Genomic DNA, 18,111 nt, shown 5'->3' on the forward strand with positions numbered 1-18,111 from the left:
CATCTCAGTTACAAGGACAAACATAGACTCAAAGTGATAGGGTGGAAATGGATACTCCAAACAAATGGTATCCAGAGAAAGTCAGGTGTAACCATACTGATATCAGATGAAATAGACTTCAGGGTAAAAAAGGTAACAAGAGACAAGGATAAACATTTCATAATGGTAAAGGCGACTATACAACAAGAAGTCGTAACAGTCCTCAATCTTTATGCCCCCAATCAGGGAGCACTTAAATATACCAAGCAACTGCTAACAGAACTAAAGGGAGAAATTGACCAAAACACAATTATAATAAGGGACTTAAATACATCCTTGACAGCTATGGCTAGATCATCCAAACAGAAAATGAATAATGAAATACCAGCCCAAAATGACACATTAGATGAAGTGGACATAATTGACATTTATAGAGCACTTCATCCTAAAACATCAGACTATACATTTTTTTCTAGTGTACATGGAACATTCTCAAGGATAGGTCATATATTGGGACATAAAACTAGCTTCAGAAAATTTAAGAAGATTGAAATCATACCAAGGATATTCTCTGATCACAAGATTTGAAATTGTATATTAACTGCAAAAAGAAAGCAGGAAAAACCACAAATATTAGGAGATTAAACTACATTCTTTTTAAGGAACGACTGGGTCAAAGAAGAAATAAGACGAGATCAAAACATTGAAACATATGAGAATGAACACATCCTATCAAAATTTTTGGGATTCAGCAAAACCAGTTTTAAGAGAGAAATTTATATCTTTACAGGCCTATCTCAAGAAAAAAAAAAATTCCCAGATAAATAACCTCACGTTAGACCTTAAAGAACAAGAAAAAGAAGAACAAATGAATTCGAAATTCAGCAGAAGGAAGGAAACCAGAAAAATCAGAGCAGCACTAAACGAAATAGAGAACAAAAAGACAACAGAAAAAATTAATGCAGCAAAGAGCTCTTTCTTTGAAAAGGTTAATAAAATTGACAAGCCCTTGGCTAGACTCACTAAAATAAAAAGAGAAAAGACACAAATAAACAACACCATAAATGAAATAGGGGAAGTTACATTGGATGTAGAGAAATTCAAAGGATCAGAACTAATACTATGAAGGACTATATGCCACCAAATTCAATAACCCAGAAGAAATGGACAATTTCTTAGAAACATATAGTCTTCTTAGGCTGAATCACAAAGAACGGGAAAATCTAAATAGATGGATCACCAGTAAGGAAATTGAATCAGTCATCTCAAACCTTCCCATAAACAAAAGTCCGGGACCAGATGGCTTCATGAGTGAATTGTACCAAACATTCAAAGAGGAGCTAATACCTGTCTTACGCAAACTATTCCAAAAAATTGAAGAAGAGACAATACTCCCTAAGTCATTTCATGAGGCCAAAATTATCCTGATACCTAAACCTGGTAAGGATAACACAAAAAATGGAAATTACAGACCAATATGTCTGATGAATACAGATGCAAACATCCTAACAAAATTGTAGCAAATCGAATGCAATAAAGCATTAAAATGTAATACATCTTACTATTTTGTTGTTTTTGGCTTATATACCACATATCAGTGAAATCAAATGGTTCTCTGCTTTTTCTGTCTGACTTATTTCGCTCATGAGAAACAGAAACTCATAGACACAAATAATAGTTTAGTGGTTGCCAAAGGGTAAGGGGGGTGGGGGGTGGGGGGTGGGAGATGAGGGTAAGGGGGATCGAATATATGGTGATGGAAGGAGAACTGACTCTGGGTGATGAACACACAATGGGATTTATAGATGATGTAATACAGAATTGTACACCTGAAATCTATGTAATTTTACTAACAATTGTCACCCCAATAAATTTAATAAAATAAATTAAAAAAAAAAGTAATACATCAAGACCAAGTGGGGTTCATCACAGAAGCACAAGGATGGTTCAACATATGCAAATCAATCAATGTGATATACCACATAAACAAAATATAGGACAAAAATCATATGAGTATATCAATTGATGCCGAAAAAGCATTTGACAAGATACAACATCCATTTATGATTAAAACACTTAATAAAATAGGTATAGAAGGAAAATACCTTAACATAATAAAGGCCATATATGATGAATCCTCAGCTAATCTCATAATTAATTGTGAAAAACTGAAGCCCTTTGTTCTCTGTGCAGGAACACGACAGGGCTGTCCCCCATTACCTCTGCCTTTGAACATAGTGTTGGAAGTCCTTGTCAGAGCAATCAGGCAAGAGAAAGAAATAAAAAGCATCCAAATTGGGAATGAAGATGTTAAATCGTCACTCTTTGTAGATGACATGATGCTATATATAGGAAACCCTAAAGACTCCACCAAAAAACTGTTAGAAACAATAAAGGAATACAGTAAATTTTCCGGCTACAAAATTATCGTACAAAAGTGCATTGCATTCCTATATACTAACAATGAAATCTCAGAAAAAGAAATACAAAAAAACAATTCCTTTTTCAATTGCAGCAAAAGGAACAAAATACCTAGGAATAAACTTAACCAAGGATGTGAAAGACCTGTATGCTGAAAACGACAAGACAGTTTTAAAACAAATTGAAGAAGACACAAAGAAATAGAAAGACATTCCATGCTCATGTATTGGAAGAATCAACATAGTTAAAATGGCCATATTACCCAAAGCAAAATATAGATTTAATACAATCCCCATCAAAATCCCAATGGCATTTTTTAAAGAAATAGAACAAAAAACCTTCAGATTTATTTGCAACCACAAAAGACCCCGAATAGCCAAAACAATCTTAAGGAAAAAGAACAATACTGGAGGTATCACACTCCCTGACTTTAGTTTGTACTACAGGGCTACAATAATCAAAACAGCATGGTATTGGCAGAAAAACAGAAACACAGACCAATGGAATAGAATTGAGAACTGAAATAAAACCACATGAATATGGACAGACAATTTTTGACAAAGAGGTGAAAAACATACAATGGAGAAAAGACAGCCTCTTCAATAAACGGTTCTGGGAGAATTGGAAAGCCACATGAAAAAGAATGAAACCGGACTGTTATCTGTCACCATGTATGAAAATTAACTCAAAATGGATCAAAGACTAAGCTTTACAACTTAAAGAATGAACTACATAGAAGAAAACATAGGTAGTAAGATCATGGACCTTGGGTTCAAAGAGCATTTGTTGAATTTGACTTCAAAGGCAAAGGAAGTAAAAGCTAAATTAATTGAATGGGAGTATTTCAAACTAAAAATCTTCTGCACAGCAAAAGAAAGCATCGACAAAATAAAGAGACATCCAACTGAATGGGAGAAAAATTGTGCAAACAGCGCCTCCGATAACGGTCTAATATCCAAAATATGCAAGGAACTCGTACAACTCAACACCAACTAAAAAAACAAACAATCCAATTAAAAAATGGGCAGAGGACCTGAAGGACTTTTCTCCAAAGAGGACATTCAAATGTCCAATAGACATATGAAAAAGTGCTCTCCATGACTAATCATCAGAGAAATACAAATCAAAACCACAATGAGATGTCACCTCACCCCAGTCAGAATGGCTATCATCAACAAGACAAATAGTAACAAGTGTTGGAGAGGCTGTGGAGAAAAAGGAACCCTCATACACTGTTGGTGGGAATGCAGATTGTTGCAACCGTTATGGAAGGCAGTGTGGAGGTTCCTCAAAAAATTACGAATAGAATTGCCATATGACCCAGCAATCCTTCTCCTGGGTATCTACCCAAAAAATCTGAAAACATTTATACATAAAGACACGTGTGCTCCAATGTTCATCGCAGCCTTATTTACGGTGGCCAAGACATGGAAACAATCAAAATGTCCTTCGATAGATGAATGGATAAAGAAGCTGTGGTATATATACACAATGGAATACTATTCAGCGGTAAGAAGAGATGAAATAGTGCCTTTTGCTACAACATGGATGGATTTTGAGATTATTATGCTAAGTGAAATAAGTCAGACAGAAAAAAGTAGAGAACCACGTGATTTCACTGATTTGTGGTATGTAAAACTGAAAACAACAGAACAAGGCAAACAAATGAAGAAACAAAAACTCATAGACAGAGACAATAGTTTAGTGGTTACCAGAGGGTATGGGGAAGGGGGGTGGTAGATGAGGGTAAAGGGGATCAAATATATGGTGATGGAAAGAGAACTGACTTTGGGTTTTGAACACACATCTTGTAATTTTACTAACAATTGTCACCCCAATAAACTTTAATTAAAAAGAAAAAAGGAAAAGGAAAATAAGCCTATGCTCTTAACCAGTAGCTTGTACTGCCACCCAGTGTCATTTTCCCTCTTAAGCTGCCAAAATGCCCTTGATGCTTCTGTGTATTTTATAAATAAATATAGCATGTGACACACCCTTTTTCTATACAATGTAAATAGACACTTGAAATTATCAAGTATGGGAAAGAAGTTAGCAAATTTATTAGTCTTTGTTTACTTTCCAAATGAACCAATTATTGCTTTAATTAGTTAACAGTTTGGTTTTTGATTTAGGACCTTAATGAATGAAGACATCATTTGTCTGTTTTTGTTATTTACCTTCTTTCACTAGTCAACAGGAAGCCAACTTTAGATGGTTACTTCTTATGAAAGCAAGGCCTGAAGTTTAATGAAAAAGCTGAAATTTGGTCCTTGGAATTGAAGTGTAAGCAGGATCCTATAGAGATATGCTGACTGTTTCTTTCTTGTTGCAGACATTCTCCTTTGACTAATATATTTAGAAGACTGAAGATCAGCACCTGTTCCTCTAGTGGATCTGTCTTGTACAGTGACCTTTGCCTCACCGTGTATAAATACACACATGGTGATTAAGCTGTCAGATATCGCAGTGGAATTTTTCAGGGGTCAGGACAATGAATTGCTTTTGGAATTTATCACTGATGGTCCCCTAGATGTCTGCTATCCACCTTGCCAGTTATTTCTTTGCCTGTTCTTTTTTAAATTAAGCCAGGGTCTTCAAATGGTCCACTAACGTTGTGGCATTTGAAGATTCTCTATCAAGTACAGGGCTTGGACTATGGACTAGATCTCTCTCTCTCTCTCTCTCTCTCTCTCTCTCTCTCTCTCTCTCTCTCTCTCTGTGCTTTACTCTCTCTCTTTTTTAAAGATTTGTATTAATATATAGTTAACATACAATATTATATTACTTTCAGGTGTACACCATAGTTATTCAACATTTATATACTTAAAGAAGTGATCACAATGATAAATCCAGCAACTGTCTGACACAGTACCATACTATCACAATATTATTGACTATATTCCTTATGCTGTACATTACATCCCTATGACTTATTTGTTTTATACCTGGAAATTTGAACCTCTTATTCCCTTTCACCTTTCCCCCTTTTTAAATTTTTCAATCACAGTTGACATTCAATGTTATTTTATATTAATTTCAGGTGTACAGAATAGTGGTTAGACATTTATATCATTTACAAAGTGATCTCCTTGATGAGTCTAGTACCCACATGGCACTACACAGAGTTATTACTATATTATTGACTATATTTCCTATGCTTTACATCCCCATGAATGTTTTTTAACTACCAATTTATATTTCTTAATGTCTTCACTTTCTCACCCCACCCTCCAAACCCTCTCTCATCTTTCACCCCAATAATTCTAGTAACCATCTGACATCATACATAGATGTTACAATATTATTGACTACATCCCTTGTGCTAGCTATATTCTACATCCCCATGACTACTTTTTTAACAACCAATTTGTACTTCTTAATCCCTTCCCTTTTTCACCCCTTCCCAAACCTCTCACATCTGGCAATCATCAAAACTTCCTCTGTATCTATGAGTTTGTTTCTGTTTTGTTCATTTGTTTATTTTGTTCTTCAGATTCCACATATAACTGAAATCACATTGTATCTGTCTTTCTCTATCTGACATATTTCACTCAGCACAATTACCTCCGGTCCATCCGTGCTGCCGCAGATGACGAAAATATATTCCCTTTCATGTCCAAGCAATATTCCATTGTATATACCAGGGGTGCCAAGAAAATGTATACACATTTTAAGAGATGTTACCTATGCATTACTTTTCAAAGTTGAACTGCATTATGTAGCAATGTGTAGTATGACATTCGCTCTAAGGATAGTGTTAATCACATGAATGCTAGTGTCTTCACTGTATTGCAATTTTAATAGTTTTTTCCTTTCTTAAAATGTGTATACATTTTTTGGCACCCTCTGTACATACCATCTACCCTTTATCCATTTATCCATCGACAGACATCCAGGCTGCCTCCACATCTTGGCCATTGTAAACAATGCTGTAATAAACATATGGATGCACAAGTCCCCCTGAACTAGTGTTTTGGGTTTCTTCAGGTAATTGCCCAGAAGTGGGGTTACTGAGTCCTTCTTTGTCACTTATTATAGTCTTTATTTTAAATATTTTGTCTGGTATAAGTACTGCTACTACAGCTTTTTTGTTGTTGTTGTTTCCATTTTCATGAAATATATTTTCCCCATGCCTCTACTTTCAGTCTCTGTGTGTCTTTTGATGTGAAGTGAGTCTCTTGTAGACAGCATATGTAAGCATCTTGTTTTCTTATCCATTCCGCCACCTTATGTTTTGATTAGAGCATTTGATCCATTTACATTTAATTTTAATAAATATGTAATTATTGCCATTTTATTGTTCACATATATTTTATTTTTTTCTTAAATGAGTCCCACTAACATTCCTTGTAATACTGGTTTGGTGGCGATGGACTCCTTTAGTTTTTCCTTGTCTAGGAGGTTCTTTATCAGTCCTTTAATTCTAAATGATAGCTTTGCTGGGTAGAGTAATCTTGGTTGTAAGTCCTTGCTTTTCATCACTTTTAATATTTTCTGCCTATTCCTTCTGGCCTGCAAAGTTTCTGTTGAGAAATCCACTGATAGTTTTATGGGAGCGCCCTTGTAGGTAACTAACTGCTTTTCTCTTGCTGCTTTTAAGATTCTCTCTTTGTCTTTAAAATGTGTTATTTTAATTATGATGTGTCTTGGTGTCAGTCTCTTTGGGTTCATCTTGTTTTGGACTCTCTGTACTTCCTCGGCTTGTATATGGGTTTCCTTCACCAGGTTAGGGAAGTTTTCAGGCATTATTTCTTCAAATAGGTTTTCAAATCCTTTCTTTCTCTCTTCTCCTTCTGGGACCCTTATGATGCAAATGTTGGTACACTTGATGTTGTCCCAGAGGTCCCTTAAACTCTTCTCATTTTTCTGGATTCTTTTTGCTGTTCTGATTGGATGTTTTCAACTACCTTATCTTCTAAATTGCTGATTCAATCCTCTGCTTCATCTAATCTACTGTTGATTCCCTCTGTTGTATTCTTTATTTCATTTGTTGTGGTCTTTATTTCTGACTATTTTAAATGTTTTCTATTTCAATCTTTATGTTTCCTATCTCTTTGTTGAAGTTCTCCCTGAGACCATTGAGCATTCTTATAACCAGTATATGGAACTCTGCATCTGGTAGATTGCTTCTTGTCTCTACTTTGTTTAGTTCTCTTTCTGGAGCTTTGTTCTGTTCTTTTACTTAGCAAATGTTTCTTTGTCTCCCCATTTTGGCTGCCTTCCTGTGTTTGCTTCTATATAGGGGTGTCTTACCTCTTGGTCTTAGCAGAGTGGCCTTATTTAGTAAGTGTGCTGTGGGACCCTGTGGTGCAGTCTCCTTGGTCACCAGACCTAGTTGCTCAGGGTGTGTCCCTTGTATATGGATTGTGTGTGCTCTCTTGCTCTAGTTGAGACTTGATTGCTGTTTGCACATCACTGGAAGGGATTGACTCTCAGGCTGACTGATCGTGAGGATCGGCTGTGAGGACAGAGGAGGACCTGTTGTGCAGTGGTTGACCATACACAACAGGGCTTACTTTAGTGGGGCTCTGCTGCCTGCCCAGTGTGCCATTTGGCTATGTCATCTTTGGATGTGGTTATGTGATGCTCTTGCCCAGTCTGAAGCTGGCCACTGGGCCTTCCAGACCTGCAGCCTCCTGGGAGGGGACCCACTGCAGGCCAATTTCAGTTGCCATCTGTGTCCTGCCTGTGGCTACCTGGCATGAGCCACAAAGCAATCCAGAAATGGTCACACCTGCACTGTTCTTGGAGATGCCTTGGGAGGCCAAGCCATGAACCAAGTCCATCTTTTGCTAGTGCCAGGCTTAGGGCTGCTCAGTAGAGGTACAGAATATGCTGAAGCCAGATGCTGCTTGTTTGGGCTTTGTGAAATTTTGAGAGATTTTAGAAGAGTCCATAGCATTAGCTAAGGCAAGCTGTTTATACGGAAAAGTCGCTTGAAGCAGCTTGGGTGGGCCCGAAAGTTGGATGGGGTAAGGTCTCAAGGAATCATTAGGGCAGAACAGACTAAAGTTGATAGCCAATTTATTAGCAACTCAGATATGGTGTCTGGGAGGGAGAAGGCTCAACAAAGAAACAACGGCTTCTACTAGCTCCTCCTTCTGGGAGAAAGCTGCTCCTATAGCTCTCCTGAAGTTAAACAATTCATTTATTTCCTGTATGTTTCTGACACCATTTCAAGCTGTTGCCCTAGCGCTGGAGCTCAGAACGAGTGAGACTGTCAGCAAGTAAATCCATGCATGGTCCCTTTAAGAGGAGTGCCTGGGAGTGCAGCTGCCCTCTGTCTCACTAAGCCACAACCTCCACTGGTTTTCATAGCCAGAAGTTATGGGGACTTCGCTCACCAGCTCTGGAAGGCTTTGCTGGGGAGGGGCTGGGACCCGTCGCTCCTCGGGGCGGGGAACTTCTGCTGCCAAGATATCCCTCCCAATTTTTAATGGTCACATGTGGGTGTGGGATCAGCTCGTTCCATATCTCTGCCCCTCCTACCAGTCTCAAGGTGGCTTCTTCTGTATGTCCTTAGTTGTAGGGCTTGGGTTTAGCTAGACCAGGTAATTCTCAATAATGGTTGTTGTCTGCACTAGATGATTTCTTACTAAGAGCCCTCCCAATTCTGGCATTTTATGGACTCAAATTTTACTGCCAGTTTCCATGATTGAGGACAGATATAATATGACATTAAGTTTGTACTTAGGAAAATGTCAATGCTTAATTTATTGTTACTACAGGACTTAACACAAAGTTATTTGTCAGTAGAAAACTCTCCAGCATCCCAGGGCTTTTTAAGTTGTTGGAAGAAAAAAGAAGGAAACTAACACTTTATGAATTATCACACAGCATATATTTTGTCAGTTAAAACTTACTGCATGTGAAAGCAGTGCTATTTCCCCCATTTTATAAAATAATGAGTTTTGGATAATTTAATCAACTTGCTCAATGTTGCATATCAAGTAAGTGGTGGAGATCAGATTTGAATTCAAGTCCTGGTTTCAAAGTCTTTCCACAACTCATGCTTCCTATCTAACCATCAATTTACTAATTTATTGTATATTTATTGAGCACCTACTATGTACCATATAGGCACTGTGAATGTAATGGTGAATAAGATAAAGTCTTTGCTCTCCATCACAGTTCACTTACAGTATGAAATTATCTTGAATACGGTAGACCACAGGACAATGAACACCCCAGGACCTCAGTAAGATTAAAAACAGATGACTTGACTATAAAAATCATGGAATTGCTATGGTGAGACCTTGTTAACGTTGTTCAGGAACAGTGCCAATCTTTGATCTGATCGTCTTCTTAAGACCTCAAGAAGACCCCATTACATTTTACCAAAACTCATGTCAAAGTGGTACGAGGGGTACTTAACCCTTCTTTTGTATATTAAACTCTAAAAAACCCCAACTTTATTGAGGTATCATATGTTACATATACACACAAATACCATAAAATCTACCCATTTTAAGTATATAACCCAATATTTTTTATTATATCTTGTTGCACAACCATCTCCACAATCTAATTTTAGGACATTATCATCACCTCAAAAAGAAAACACACAAATATTAGCAGTCATTCCGCATTCCTGCTTTCCCTCCTTGTCTGCTCCAGCCCCAGGAAACCACTAATCTACTTTCTGTCTCTATGTATTTGCATATTTGGTCGTTTCACATAAATGGAATCATGTGATATATGATGCTTTGTGACTGGCTTCTTTTACTTAGCATAACGGTTTCAAGGTTTATTCATGTTTTATCTGTATCAGTACTTCATTCTGTTCTGTGGCCAAATAAAATTCCATTATATGTGTATATCACATTTTATTTGTCCATTTATCATTTGGTTGATATTTGGGTTATTTTGATTTCTTGTGAGTAATATGAGTTCTGACAATTAAGTTCGCGAACTTGTTGCAACAATGTTGCTAACTTTTTTTTTTATATCAGAGGGATTATTCATTATGAATTTGTACCAACTGGATAAACAGTTAATCAAGTTTACTATTTGGAAGTGCTGAAAAGGCTGCATAAGAAAGTTAGATCAAAATGGCCTGAATTTTTTGCCAACAATTCATGGCTCTTGCATCACAGTAATGTACTAGCTTACATGGCATTGTCTCTGAGTGAGTTTTTAGCCAGTAAACAAATAACTGTACTGGAATACCCTCCCTACTCACCAGATCTGGCCCCCAGTGACTTCTTTCTTTACCCAAAGATAAAGGAAATATTGAAAGGAAGACATTTTGATGACATTCAAGACATCAAGGGTAATACAGTGATAGCTCTGATGGCCATTCCAGAAAGAGTTCCAAAATTGCTTTGAAGGGTGAACTAGCATCCATACATAGCTCCCCACGGGGAGTACTTTGAAGGTGACCATAGAGATATTCAGCAATGACGTTATGTAGCACTTTTTCTAGGATGAGTTCACAAACTTAATTGTCCTACCTCGTATTGTGGTGAACATTTGTGTACAAGTTTTTGTTTGGACATACATTTTCAATTCCTTTGAATATATACCTAGGAGTGGAATTGTTGGGTTCTATGGTAATTTTATGCTTAAAATATTGAGAAACTAACAAACTCTTTTTTCACAGTGGCTGCGTTATTTTCCACTCTCATCAACAATGTATGAAGGTTCCAGTTTCCCCACATCCTCCACAATATTTTATAAGCCCTTTAAAATAGGCCTTGCAGCATTTTAATAATAATAATAATGACATTAATAGCCAAAATTATTTTGTGTAAGATACTCTTCTAAGCACTTTACATAAATAAACTCATTGAATCTTCATATAAACCGTATGACATAGGCAGTATTATTTCAGATGAGAATATTGAGGCACAGAGAAAAGCAGTTAATTGCCCAAGACCATACACCTAAAATGTGTCAGGGCCAACATTTGAATCTCATAAGTTTGACTCCAAAATTTGTGTTCTTGACAAATAGGTATCAGTGCCTAATGATAATAACTTACATTCTAAGTGTTTTACGCCCGTTTTCTCATTTCATCTCACAAAATGCCAATGAATTAGGTGCTGTTTCATCACCCTGTCGTGCGGGGAGGCCTGCAGGGTCTCTGGTCCCGCTCCCCATACAGGAACGCAGGATATGGTGAGGCCAAAAAGGAACACCCACGGAGCCATAGGTAGGGGAGTCATACCACTACGGTCTCACTGGAGGCTGGGTTCACTGGACGTGCGACCTGCTGTCCGTTTTGTCTGCAACCCCCGACGACTCTCTTTCACTCTCCTCCACTCTCCTCCGTAGCTGCAGCAGTTATATTGGCGGCTAATTGGCTAACTGGCTACAGCTGACGGCCCATCAGCCACAGCTGACGGCCATCTACTACCCGAGCCAGCACTCCTCCACGTGAGGCCGAGAGCCTGTAAACTACTTTCTGGGGCTCTGCCCCCACACTCCACCCCTACAGGTTCTCGCCTCACAATCTATGCGACAAGCGTCTTCCGCGAGGGTCCCTGTGTCATATTAGCCTACTGACACCTATGGACGAAAAGAAACGGTAGTCTTAGGAACCAACAATGGCAAATCCCTTCCATCTGGGAGGATACATGCCAGCTTCTTGTCCTGGGAAAGGAGGGTTGCTGCCACTGGCACCTTTCCCGGTTTGTGGTACCAAACCTTTATGGCAGTGCTTGGGGTCCCTTGCATAGTTTCAACATGTAACAGAACAGGGGACCCCATAATAGGCCATAGTGAGAGCACATAGTTTCCTCGCAAAATCATCCCGGTATCGGGACCTCTGTATACTACAGTCACTTGCGGTGGCCACTCAGCCACCACCCCTGGCGTCACTTGCAAATCATGAGTCAAACTCCCCATGGGGCTATCAGGCCCAACCACCGACAGTGGGGCTTTTGACCTGCCAGGGCCAAGTCCATTGCTGCCGTTCCCCTGCTTTCAAGCATGTGGGTGCTGGCAGCAAATGTTCCATTTCTGCCGTAGCCTGGCTTTAACAGAGTCTCACTGGTGGTAACTTGTAATTGAATGGGAGCGGCTGTTCGATGTAGCAGAGCTTCTACTGGTGCGGGCCCTCCCTTCCGTGGTCTCTCATTCAGGACTCTCAGGACGTCCCATAGACGCGAGGCCCAGTCACGCATCGTGGGAGGGTGTTTTGACACCGGAGACCTTGCTTCAAAAGACCATTATAACGTTCAATCATGCCAGCTGCTTGTGGATTGTACGGGTGTGAAACAACCATTGCACGTCCATCCTGGCAGCCCAGCGCTGCACTTCTTGCCCCGTAAAATGGGTACCCCTGTCACTTTCAATGACTTGGCGGCGCCCATAGAGGGCGCACAGCCATGTAAGGGACCACTGTATGCCGCTGATCCGCAGCCGGACAGGGCCAAGCAAACATCAACCCCGTAGCAGTGTCCACTGCTGTAAATGCATATATCGCATTGCGGGCCTTAGGCAGGGGTCCAATGTAATCCACTTGCCAGCAAGTGAGGGGCACCCTCCCTCGCGTAATCTGCTGTGTCTCCCAGGGGAGCCTCCGCCTTTGGGGCTGTCCTGGGCACAGACGGCACAGTCATAGCAGGCATCTGCTATCTCCTGCCATTTCAAAGGCAGGCCCCAGCGTCTGCTCACCTGCCACATGGTTCGGCTTCCAGCGTGCTGTAATTTCCTATGCAGCCAATGGGCCACATCAGTGGCAGGAGCCCGCTCTAACCATCGGACCCGTGCTAGGGCGTCTGCTTCATCATTACCTGGGGACACTAAGGGGGAGTGACCTGTGACATGCATTAAGGTCACCTCCTTTCTCTGCCCTAGGTCCCAGAGGTCCTGCCACATGGCTTGACCCCACAGTGGACGGTGTCCCACCAACCAGTTTTGGTGTTTCCATGTAGGGAGCCACAGCGTTAGGCCCCGGAACACCGCCCAGCTGTCAGTGCAAATAACTAGGGGCCCAGGCTCGTGGCTGATCACCATCCACACAGCCCGTAATTCAGCCCACTGGCTACTCTGGCCCATCCCAGTATCAAACCAAATGGTGTCTGTTTTGGGCTGCACACCAATAGCCGTCCAAACAGCTGCAGCCCCTCGGCTAGAACCATCGGTAAACCAGGCATCCTCAGGTACTGGGGACTGTCCTTCTTTGTAGGGCGAGGGCTCCAAGTCCTCCCTCCTAGGCAGAGCACTTGGCTCAGCCTGGGCTACAAGCTCCACAGGCCCCAGGACCTGTTGTAGCTCTGTGCTCAAAGGGCTTGAACTAAGGGTGCTATGTTGCTCCAAGTAGGCACCCCACTTGGCGAGGGTGGTGGTCTGTGCCACCCCCGTTTTGGGTCCCTGGGTCCATGTACGGACCCACCCCTGGACAGGATAGGTTGTTCGAACCAACACGCGTGCCGTTCCTGTGATGGCTTCTGTGGCCACTAGGGCTGCATACACAGCAGCCAGCTGTTTCTCTATTAGAGAGTAGCGGACCTCCGCTCCTTTCCATAATTGGGACCAAAATCCCACTGGCAACCGGAGACGCTCCTGCCGTTGCCAGAGGCCCCATCCATACCCTCTTGGGTTACGTGAACATCAAGTTCAAATGGGCCTGGGTCCACTACTTGCAGAGCCTGTGCCTGCTGCACTGCCCGTTTGTGGCAACGGCTTGCTCTATAGCCTCAGTCCAATCCCATGAGGCCCCTTTTTATCATATTGTACAAGGGCCTTGCCATTTGTGCTAAATGGGGTACAAACGCCCAATATCCTAGCAGACCCAAATCGTCTGCAGTTGGGAGACCTTGGTCGGCCGGGAAAGGCTTGTATTTTGTCAATGATTGCCTCAGGTATAACCTTTGTCTTACCCGACCACACAACACCCAAAAACTTGACGGATAAGCCAGGGCCTTGGACCTTTTCCTCATTCACCGCCCAGCCACGTGACTTCAGGTGGCGGAGAAGAGAGGAGCTGCTTGCTCTAAATCAGAAAGAGAATCTGAGGTTAACAGAATGTCATCAACATAATGAAACAAGGCCACAGAGGATGGGTGATCCCACTGTGCCAAATCCTGGGCCACAAGCCCGTGGCAGATAGTGGGCTGTGCAAGTATCCTTGGAAGGACTTGAAAAGTCCACTGACGCCCATCCCACGTAAAAGCAAACTGCTCTTGACACTGGGTGCAATGTCAATGGAGAAAAAGCATTGGCCAAGTCCACTACATAGTGATATGTCCCCAGGCGGACAGTCAGACGATCCATTAAATCATGAATTGAAGGCACTGCAGCGTGCAAGGGTGGCGTCACCTTATTTAACTCCCTATAGTCCACAGTCATTCGCCAGGTCCCATCTGGCTTCTTGACAGGCCATACTGGGGAGTTAAAGGGACTGTCGTTGGCCTCACAATATGTGCCTTCTCCAATTCCAATATTGTCCGACCAATCTCCTCCTGTCCTCCTGGCAGGCGGTACTGTCGCACTGTAACCACGCGCCAGGGCTGTGGCAACGCTTGAGGAGGGTGGTGAGCATGCCCGCGTGTCACCGCTTTCACCACCCGGATCCGGAGACGGAACTCTCCTACCGACGTCTGTAAGCTGAGGCCATGTAGCACGTCCACCCCTAGATATACTCCGGAACGGGGGAGACATAAACCTTGTAGGTACGAGGAGGGAGCCTTCCTATACCCAGTGGTAAGGAAACGGCTTTCACAGTCACAGTTTTTCCCCCATAGCCATCAATGCAGACTGCTGGTCCTGGGAACAGTTCTGGGTTCCCATAAACGAGACTGCAGTCAGCACCAGTGTCAACTAGAGCCAAAACCCTCTGTACATTCGAAGGGGACCAATGTATGGACAGTTCCACGTGGGGCCTCCGGTCCCTGCTCGTCCCCTCTGACCGGGTACCTTGGCCCCACCCCTAATCAAGCTGAAAGGAGTCGGCCTCAAGCGGCTGCATGAAGTCCTGGAGGGACACGGGTCGCGCTTTCCCAGACTCCTCCTTTAGGCTTCTCCGGAATTGTTGTTCCGGACGCAACTGTTTCCAAAATTCAAGCAGGAGTGCGTTGGGTTGCTGGTCTATTTTCTTCCTATCGACCCCTGCTGCCACGAGATCACGCCACATCTGTGCGCGTGTTACTCTCTGAGGCCCGCGACCTCGCCCCTTTACCTTTGGTTTGGGCTTCCAGGTCTCAACTGTGCGGACCTCCTGTCTTAACTTCCTTCGCCTCCAGCTTTCAACATCCCCTAGGGTGGCCATGGCAGTTGTAACTTCATGGATCCGTCGCCCTACATACGGTGTAAGAATAGCAACCAAGGATCCAAAAGCACTCGCAGGTGCAGTGCCCAAAACCAGATCTCTCATGCTGGCAGTAAAAAGCTCGTCATCTGTGCCCTGCATGTTGAGGTTAAAAATAGCATGTCTCATACCCATTTCACGGATTATTTGCGTAAGTTCCGTATATGACTGCCATTGACTCACAGTGTCTGGCAGCTCGCCAGCCTGTTCCCATACTGTGCGTACCGCAGCTGTGAGCCATGCCATTAGAGAATGGTTGCCCTGGTTGTTGGCCAACCTATGGCAGTTTTGTAACCTTTGTCGCAGGGATGGATGCACTGTCACGAAGGCTAGCTTTTCCATCTCGCCTGGGGAGCAGAGAATGTTGTCTGCTCCCTCATCCCATAAACGTAACAGCCAAGCCGAGACTGGCTCTCCAGGGCGCTGTCTGTACCGCCTCCCCAGCTCCTGCAACTCAGTGGGAGTGTATGGGGTGTAGGTAGTGAACTCAGTCACAGCTGGGTTGCCGGCAGCAACGCCCCAGGGCCCAAAGGTTGCTCACGTTTTACCCTTTGCTTCAAGATTGGCCGGGCTTGGGGGTTGGGAGCTACATTGTCTCCACTTGCTTCCTCCGCCTCTGCCTCAGAGTCTCCACTGTGGGGCCCCTGTTCTAACAGGCGGACCCGGGCTTCCAGCGCTTCCAACCGGGACACCTGGTCAGGCACCCGGGCCACTTCATTAAGCACATTTTCCGTGTTGAGACTCAAGGCCTTGAGGAACATCCAGCCCACACGGCCGGCTGTAGCCTTCTCCTCCTCTGGCAACTGCTCAGCCAGAGCCTGCAGGGCCCTCTCCACGCTGGCCGGAGAGCCGTCCATGTCCTCCCACCCCTCCTTGGGGGTCCAACCCTTGAGAACAGTGGCCACCGAACACCATATACTGTGTGGGGGCCATACATCCTCCTGCCCAGAGTCAGACTCCATTCCTACCTGGTCGGAATCTTGCTCACTGTGCCAGGTGTCTGAGTGGGTGAAGGCCTCGATGTAAGATGTCCACAGCCCTCGGAGCCTACAGCAGCAGCCCACGAAAAAGCCGGTAATGCCTGCTATGGCCAACAGGGCGGCATGCCATCCGGAGGCTCGAGAGGACCACCAATTCACCGAGGGTCACGCTCTCCCAGGCAGACTGTGCTCCCCTCTCTGGCACGGCTCCTCATGGGCTTCCTGAGACTGCGTTTTCACACGCACAAACTGCTCTACCATCCTCGGAGAGCCTTGGCCGCCATACCCTGCTCGCTGCGCCATTTGTCGTGGGGAGGCCTGCAGGGTCTCTGGAGCTCCCCATATAACGCAGGATATGGTGAGGCCAAAAGGAACACCCACGGAGCCATAGGTAGGGGAGTCATACCACTACGGTCTCACTGGAGGCTGGGTTCACTGGACGTGCGACCTGCTGTCCCTTTTTTCTGCAACCCACCGACGACTCTCTTTCACTCTCCTCCACTCTCCTCCGTAGCCGCAGCAGTTATATTAGCGGCTAATTGGCTAACTGGCTACAGCTGACGGCCCATCAGCCACAGCTGACGGCCATCTACTACCCGAGCCAGCACTCCTCCACGTGAGGCCGAGAGCCTGTAAACTACTTTCTGGGGCTCTGCCCCCACACACCCCCATCTTATAGATAAGTGACTAAGCCATAGTGAGGTTAAGTAATTTACTGGAAGTCACATGGTTATGTGTGTGAAACCATGATGCAAATCCAGGTCAAGCATGCTTAGCCTCTCTGCTGTTTGTAACAGAGCTGGAGCTCAAGCAGATTCAGTGGTAAAAGTGAAAAGGAAAACAATACATATAATCAGTCCTCTTCCTTGGGGGTAAAAGCTACAGGAAACAGGGTCACCTCAACCCTACTGAATTCTCAGTGACAACTACTTGCAAACCTTTGCAATTAGAAAGTAAGTGCAAAATTAGCTGAGAGGTTCAGCTGAGATTCAGTGACATGGGGACCTACTTTGGTAAATAAGTGGTATATTGTCCAAATAAAAATGCATTTCCACTGGATTGTCAATGGTGCCAAAGCAGAAGCACTGGCTTTCCTTTGGGATGGTTTTCTATTGCACTTGTTTAAAAAAAATTAACAGTTTTACGTTTGTTATTTTGTCCTTTACGGGTAAGAAATCAGTGGCAAATTCCTTGAATCAGATACTTGTTTTGATGAATGAAAGGTGAGAGATGTCTGGATAAGGACAAATTTGGAAAGCATTGGGAAATACCTGTGACTTCAGCTGTGGGGTAGAACTTAAAAGTTTGATTGTTTGCTTTATCAAACTGACAAAGGCAGTGGCTTGGTTAAGACTATAGGCTACTGTCTTTCTGAGTTTTATTGTGGATTCTACCACTTGCTAGGTGTGTTATTTAATATCTTTCTACCTTGGTTTTCCCATCTGTAAAATGGACCTCATAGCATCTATCACATAG

The sequence above is a fragment of the Rhinolophus sinicus genome, chromosome X, assembly GCF_036562045.2.
Source record: "Rhinolophus sinicus isolate RSC01 chromosome X, ASM3656204v1, whole genome shotgun sequence".
In the NCBI taxonomy this organism is placed as follows: domain Eukaryota; kingdom Metazoa; phylum Chordata; class Mammalia; order Chiroptera; family Rhinolophidae; genus Rhinolophus; species Rhinolophus sinicus.